The 7725-nt window shown below is 43.7% G+C and overlaps 1 pseudogene; it reads left to right on the top strand.

Annotated features, from left to right (window-relative positions):
* The first annotated feature begins 1503 nt into the window (after window positions 1–1503).
* On the top strand, window positions 1504–1648 carry LOC145362139 (U1 spliceosomal RNA; annotated as a pseudogene).
* The last annotated feature ends 6077 nt before the right edge of the window (window positions 1649–7725 follow it).

Below are 7725 nucleotides of genomic sequence, written 5' to 3' on the forward strand. Positions count from 1 at the left end.
CACCAAAATATCCTTACTCCTATATTCAAATCCTCTTGCCATGAAGGCGACCATGCCATTTGCCTTCTTTACTGCCTGCTGTACCTGTGCATTTACTTTCAGCGACTGATGCACAAGGACTCCAAAGCCTCATTGAGTATCAACTTCTCTCAATTTACATGTAATTCAAGAAATAATTTGTCTTCCTATTATTGTTACCAAAGTGGATAACCTCACATTCATCCACTTTACACTGCATCTGCCATGCAGATGCCCACACACTCAGCCTGTCAAATCACACAGAAGCATCTCCGGATCCTCCTCGCAGCTTACCTGCCACCACCATCACCGCCCCCCCCCCCCCACCCCCCACCAAACTTTGTATCGTCTGCAACTTTGGAGATAATACATTCAGTTCCCTCTTCCAAATCATTAATATATGATGTGAAAAGTTGGGGTCCTAACATAGATCCTTGTGGAACCCCACAAGAAGTATGTTGTCACCTCAGATTGTCCTTGCTGTAACATCTTTCAAAGATATTCATACTGGTTCTCAGCTTTTTTGGCATCTTTTTGGCCTTGAATAGGTTTGGGGACAAAATGGATAAGGACATTGTTTGGATTACATGTGCCAACAATTGGCTGTGCAGAAGACCAGCGGGAATGCTGAGCCATAGTCCAGGAGCAGAACAATTCTCAGGATGGCAGCATCTCTACTGTCCTCAAACACTCCTGCCCTTGTACCAGAATTGCTGTTGAGTGGCTAAGATCTGCTGCCACATCCAACGCTCTCAGAGGTTGTTGATAACAAATATTTCAATGGCTGTTGACTGAGCTTCCCTGTTCTCATGATGAAACCACTGGGGAACAGCAACACCAAACAATAAAGAAAGTACTTAAGATGGTCACAATGACTTTACATCAAGATGATAACTATATTCATGTATTTGCATAAACCAATAAAATGCTGGTATTTTTAATATTTTTGTGTCCCTTAAGTAGGTAAGGATCCTATAACATTGGCTGTTCTGAAAATTGATGTGGTCTTTGAGAAGAAGCAATTTATTCAAGGGCAGAATGACTAAGAGAGATGTTAGAGCCAATTGCAACACAGAAAAGAATGAATTGTTCAGCTGAAGCATTCTTCAGTGCACTGCTGCCACACAGCCTCAGCTATAAGCAGCTAATAGAACCTTCTTACTTCATCAACATCCAATGTCATCAGTGTTGTCGGTTTCATTATCATAACATACTTGTTTGGTGATGGTTCTATTTGTTGTCCCTCCTGCAGAGTAAAAGTTAAAACAAGCAAAAGGAAACTAGTGTTGCTTGGGACACTATGTATTGCAGGAAGACCTGTCCAGGCACTGGAATCATATGTTAAGAATTTGAGGAATGTTATGCTCAGTTAAGATTCTGGTTGACTTGTGGATCTAATTGTCGGATACTTGGATTCTTCAGAGGACTCGTGCTGAATGTGCAGGGGATAGCTCTTGTCATCAAACTGCCAGTTTCACATTTATTGTACTTACCCGGCAGAAGTGAAACCATGATCAAGCAGGTGGCTCGCCCAGGACAAGGCTATCCCATTGCACTCCGGGTGTGCTGACGCCTGCGATGTCCCCAAATGTGGGATACTTGATTGCAAAAAATTTGTGCAGGGTTAAATAGAAGAGGTGGTGGATTGGTGCAATATAATAGTGCTATAGCAACTACCAGGAAAGCAGGCAGAGATCTGCATGGTATGCTGATAGTGACTACACACCAGCTGCAGACCAATGCACGAGGAAGTCCTTGTGTGTCTTTAAAGCTACAGGGCTGCCTAACAATGTTCAAGTGGGTGATGTGAGTGCAATCAATAAGGTCTGTGCATGGGGAAAGCCAGCAATCCAGACAAAGTGCTATCTTATTGCTTCCAAAAATCCATGGGAAAAGTTATGAAAATGTTTGCAAATATGGCATCAATTATGTTCTTAAAGTACGAATTGTAGACTGATGTATTGTGTCAATAGTGCCTGCAGCAGCTACCGACAGTGGTGTCAAATCAAGACATGTTTGATGGTGAAAAAATTGCAATAGATAATATAAAAATAGTTGAACTAAGAGAAACAATAGATGAACAGATGATTATATTAGTCTTGGGACATCAATGATATTTTGGTACATGAGCTGCAGGAATGGGTGTTTGTGATTTAGCTGTGCGGAATTTTGTATAATATCTGAGTAACCACAAAGTTCATTTGAGATCTCTGCCTGGTCATTTAGATGCTTTTGCAAAGTAGGCGATTTAAATAATTCTTTATCAATTTCAGTCAAGACAAGCTTCTTTTGCCTGATGAAACTGCCACAGGCGCCATTAGCAGCAATCTGAATATAATACAGAGGTTAGAATGAAGGTCTAAAAGTCTTTCTTTAGAAATATAATCAGACATTATCAATAGGTAATGAGGAAAGCTTTACTGGAAAAATGTCAATGTCTGTACGAATTTCAAGTGCCTTGTCAGACGGATCAATATTGCCAATTGTGAGGCCAAAATTTTCCAACAGCCTTTTGGAGAACTTTCTTTGATATCTTTCATTTCTTCTGTGGTATGCAGGAAACTAAACAGTGCAAATGAACATAACCCAATTAAACGGTTAGATGAGGCTGGTCAACACCTCATTGATTACAGAAAGAAAGAAGTCCTTTTGGAACCTGTCTTTGGATGTTTTTGTGGGGATAGTTTGTGCCTTGTAGATGAAAATGTGTCTCTTTTTTCTCAGTCTTCCTTGAGAGTTCCAAAGCTGCTCCAATTTCTTTTGCTATTTAATAATGTTTTATTGACCTTTATAGATGCTGGTTCTTTCTCCCTAATTGCCTGCAGAGACTTGCGCAATGCTCTAACCTCATTTCCAACAACACTTTTTGCTGCTGGGTCTTTAGAGGTTCCTTGCTTCGACAATTAATCTTATCCAAGATGTAACCGATCACAAAATTAAGCATCATGGACCAACCTGTTTGGAATACTCTCCTTCCAGGTTTCAGTTTGTATGTTTTGCTAAAAGAGTAAAATTAATTTTAAAAACTAGAGAACATTTTAGAGCGTTTGAAAGGTAAAGTTTTCAATAACTTATAGGCAGTTTGAAGAAATGTAATATATAAGATTCTAAGTAACTAACTTGTCACATGTAAATTACTGATTTTAGAATTTCAAAAGCTGCAGAGGGTTTAGAAGTAGCTCCAATTGCAATATTATTTTGCAACCATAGAACCTCCTACAGTGTCCATCGGGTGTGCACAGACTCTCAGAAAGAGCATCAATCCTCTTAACTCTGCATTTTACCTACAGTATAATTGAATCAAGTTTAACCCCGTGAGGACCACATTGATAATACATATTGGTTAACTGGTTAACATATTAACGTTTTACTGGAGGTTGCCAAATTCAACAACAGTAGCAATGATGGATAACTTGTTTCAAATGTCAATAAAGCTGGTTCTTTGTAATTGTTATTTTTGTGAGCACACAAAGTTAAGCAGCATAGTTTGATTTGATTTATTATTGTCAAACATATTAGTATACGGTGAAACGTATTGTTTCTTGTGGGCTACACAGACAAAGCATACCGTTCATCAAGTAGGAAACGAGAGAGTGCAGAATGTAATGCTACATTCATAGCTAGGGAATAGAGAAAGATCAAATTAATGCAAAGTAGGTCCATTCAAAAGTCCGATGGTAGCAGGGAACATAAGAACATAAGAACATAAGAAATAGGAGCAGGAGTAGGCCAACTAGCCCATCGAGCCTGCCCCGCTATTCAATAAGATCATGGCTGATCTGTCGTGGCTCAGTTCCACATTCCCGCCCTCTCCCCATAACCCTTAATCCCCTCTCTTATCAAAAACCCATCAACCCGCGTCTTAAAAATATTTAGCGAGGTAGCCTCCACCACTTCAACGGGCAGAGAATTCCAGAGATTCACCACCCTTTGAGTGAAGATGTTCCTCCTCAACTCTGTTCTAAACCGCCCCCCCTTTATCTTGAGGCTGTGCCCCCTAGTCCTACTATCCTTTCTGAGCGGGAAGAGTCTCTCCACCTCTATCCTATCCATCCCATTCATCATCTTATACGTCTCAATGAGATCTCCCTTCATTCTTCTAAACTCTAACGAGTACAAGCCTAATTTATTCAGCCTCTCCTCATAGCTCAACCCCCTCAACTCCGGCATCATCCTAGTAAACCTCCTCTGCACTCCCTCCAAGGCCAAAATATCCTTGCGTAAGTACGGCGCCCAAAACTGCACACAGTACTCCAGCTGCGATCTCACCAATGCCCTATACAGCCGCAGCAAGACCTCCCTACTTTTATATTCAATCCCCCTCGCGATGAAGGCCAGCATCCCATTTGCCTTCCTGACCACCTGCTGCACCTGCAAGCTGGGTTTTTGTGACTCATACACAAGGACCCCGAGGTCCCTCTGCACCGTCGCCTGCTGCAGTTTTTCTCCACGTAAGTAATAATCCTTCCTACCATTATTCCTACCAAAGTGGACCACCTCACACTTGCCAACATTAAATTCCATTTGCCATTTCCTGGCCCATTCGCCCAGCCTGTTCTTGAGTCAGTTGGTACGTGACCTCAGACTTTTCTATCTTTTTCCCGATGGAAGAAGATGGAAGAGAAAACATCCAGGATGCATGGGGTCCTTATGCTGATTGCTTTGCCGAGGCAGCAGGAAGAGTAGACAAAGTCAATGGATGGGAGGCTGGTTTGCGTGACGGATTGGGCTACATTCACAATCTTTTGTAGTTTCTGGCTGTCTTGGGCAGAGCAGGAGCCGTACCAAGCTGTGATACAAGCAGAAAGAATGCTTTCTATGATTCAGCTGTAAAAGTTGGTGAGAGTCATAGCTGACCAAAATCAAATAAATAAAGCTGGGTATTTGTGGTTGTTATTTTTGCAAGCACATTTATTTCAGAAGTAAAGTTTAAAACATCTATTTATTCCCATTTACTTTCAAGTAATTTTATTCCCTTTTTCCTGAATTTGATGGTATTGCTGGCAGAGACATGATTTTTCTTCACTGAGTAACTGGTGGAGTACAACAGGGATCCGTGCACAGCTATCAGTTATTTGTGACCTATATCTATAGGCCCCCGAATAATGATCTGGAGGTGGGGCGGGCTGTTAACGCGCAAGTAAGTGCGGCGTGCAGGAATGGGACGGCCGTAGTTATGGGGGATTTCAATCTGCATATTGATTGGTCGACCCATGTTGGACGTGGGGGGCTCGAGGAAGAGTTCTTGGAATGCTGCCGGGATAGTTTCCTCGAACAGTGTGTGTTGGAGCCGACGAGGGAGCGAGCTATCTTGGATCTGGTGCTATGTAATGAAGCGGGTAGAATTAGGGACCTTGTGGTGAAGGATCCTCTTGGGGAGAGTGATCATTGTATGGTGGAGTTTCTGGTGCAGATGGAGGAGGAGAAAGTGGGTTCCCGGACACGCGTCCTTTGTTTGAATAGAGGAGAATACGGTAGGATGAGAGAAGAATTGGCGAATGTGGACTGGGAGAGCGCGTTGGAGGGAGGGTCTGTTGAGGAGCAGTGGAGGATCTTTAAGGAGATCTTTCTTGGTGCTCAACGGAAATTTATTCCAATGGTCAAAAAGGACCGTAGGAGGAGAGGTAATAAGCCGTGGATAACGAAGGAGGTGAAGGAAAGTGTTAAACTAAAAGCGGAGGCATTTAGAGTAGCTAAGAGTAGTGGGCGAGAAGAGGATTGGGAGAGGTTTAAATGTCAACAAAGATTGACAAAGAAGTTGATAAGGAAGGGTAGGAGAAACTATGAAGCTGGGCTAGCGCTTAATATAAAAAAGGATAGCAAGAGTTTTTATAAATATATAAAAAGGAAGAGGCTGGCTAGGGTGAACGTTGGTCCTTTAGAGGATGAGAAAGGGGACCTAGTGGTAGGGGATGGGGATATGGCTAAGGTATTGAATAACTTTTTTGTTTCTGTCTTCACGGAGGAGGACGTGAATAATTTGCCGGGTGTTAGCGATGGAAAGGTGGTAGGACTGGAGGGTCTTAATGACATTACTGTTACTAGAAAGGTGGTGCTCGACAGACTGGAGGGGCTGATTGTGGACAAGTCCCCAGGACCGGATGGAATGCATCCGAGGGTTCTGAAAGAAATGGCGGAGGTGATAGTGGATGCCTTGGTGGTTATTTTCCAAACATCGCTGGATTCCGGGGAAGTGCCGGATGATTGGAAAACGGCTAATGTTACGCCGTTGTTTAAGAAAGGTGCCAGGCAAAAGGCGGGGAATTATAGGCCGGTTAGTTTAACGTCTGTGGTAGGTAAAATGTTAGAATCTGTCATTAAGGAGGAAATTGCGAGGCATCTTGAAGGGAATTGCTTGATAGAGCAGACGCAGCACGGTTTCATTAAAGGGAAGTCGTGTCTGACAAATTTACTGGAGTTCTATGAGGATGTGTCTAGGGCGGTGGATAGAGGAGAGCCGGTGGATGTGGTCTTTCTAGATTTTCAGAAGGCGTTTGACAAAGTGCCTCACAAGAGGTTATTGCAGAAGGTCGAGGGACATGGAGTTGGGGGTAGGGTGTTAGCGTGGATAGAGGATTGGTTGTCAAATAGGAGGCAGAGAGTGGGGGTCAACGGGTGCTATTCGGATTGGCGGATGGTGACTAGTGGAGTGCCCCAGGGGTCGGTGCTGGGGCCTCAGCTTTTTACCATTTATATAGATGATCTGGAGGAGGGAACCGAGTGTAGAGTGTCGAAATTTGCTGATGACACCAAGATTGGGGGAACGGCAAATTGTGCGGAGGGTGTGGAGAGTCTGCAGAAGGATCTAGATAGGCTGGGCGAATGGGCCAGGAAATGGCAAATGGAATTTAATGTTGGCAAGTGTGAAGTGGTCCACTTTGGTAGGAAGAATGGTAGGAAGGACTATTACTTACGGGGCGAAAAACTGCAGCATGCGACGGTGCAGAGGGACCTCGGGGTCCTTGTGCATGAGTCACAAAAACCCAGCTTGCAGGTACAGCAGGTGGTCAGGAAGGCGAATGGGATGCTGGCCTTCATAGCGAAGGGGATTGAATATAAAAGTAGGGAGGTCTTGCTGCAGCTGTATAGGGCATTGGTGAGGCCGCAACTGGAGTACTGTGTGCATTTTTGGGCGCTGCACCTGCGCAAAGATATTTTGGCCTTGGAGGGAGTGCAGAGGAGGTTTACTAGGCTGATACCGGAGTTGAGGGGGCTGAACTATGAGGAGAGGCTGAATAAACTGGGCTTGTACTCGTTAGAGTTTAGAAGAATGAGAGGAGATCTCATTGAGACGTATAAGATGATGAATGGGATGGATAGGATAGAGGTGGAAAGACTCTTCCCGCTCAAAAAAGACAATAGGACTAGGGGGCACAGCCTCAAGATAAAAGGGGGGCAGTTTAGAACGGAGTTGAGGAGGAACTTCTTCACTCAAAGGGTGGTGAATCTCTGGAATTCTCTGCCCGTTGAAGTGGTGGAGGCTGCCTCGCTAAATATTTTTAAGACGCGGGTTGATGGGTTTTTGATAGGAGAGGGGATTAAGGGTTATGGGGAGAGGGCGGGAAAGTGGAACTGAGCCACGACAGATCAGCCATGATCTTATTGAATAGCGGGGCAGGCTCGAAGGGCTGGATGGCCTACTCCTGCTCCTATTTCTTATGTTCTTATATTTCTTATTAATGGCTAGAATGAAGGAACTGATTGTAT

This window comes from Carcharhinus amblyrhynchos, chromosome 2, assembly GCF_965287045.1.
Source record: "Carcharhinus amblyrhynchos chromosome 2, sCarAmb.v2.hapA, whole genome shotgun sequence".
NCBI lineage: Eukaryota > Metazoa > Chordata > Chondrichthyes > Carcharhiniformes > Carcharhinidae > Carcharhinus > Carcharhinus amblyrhynchos.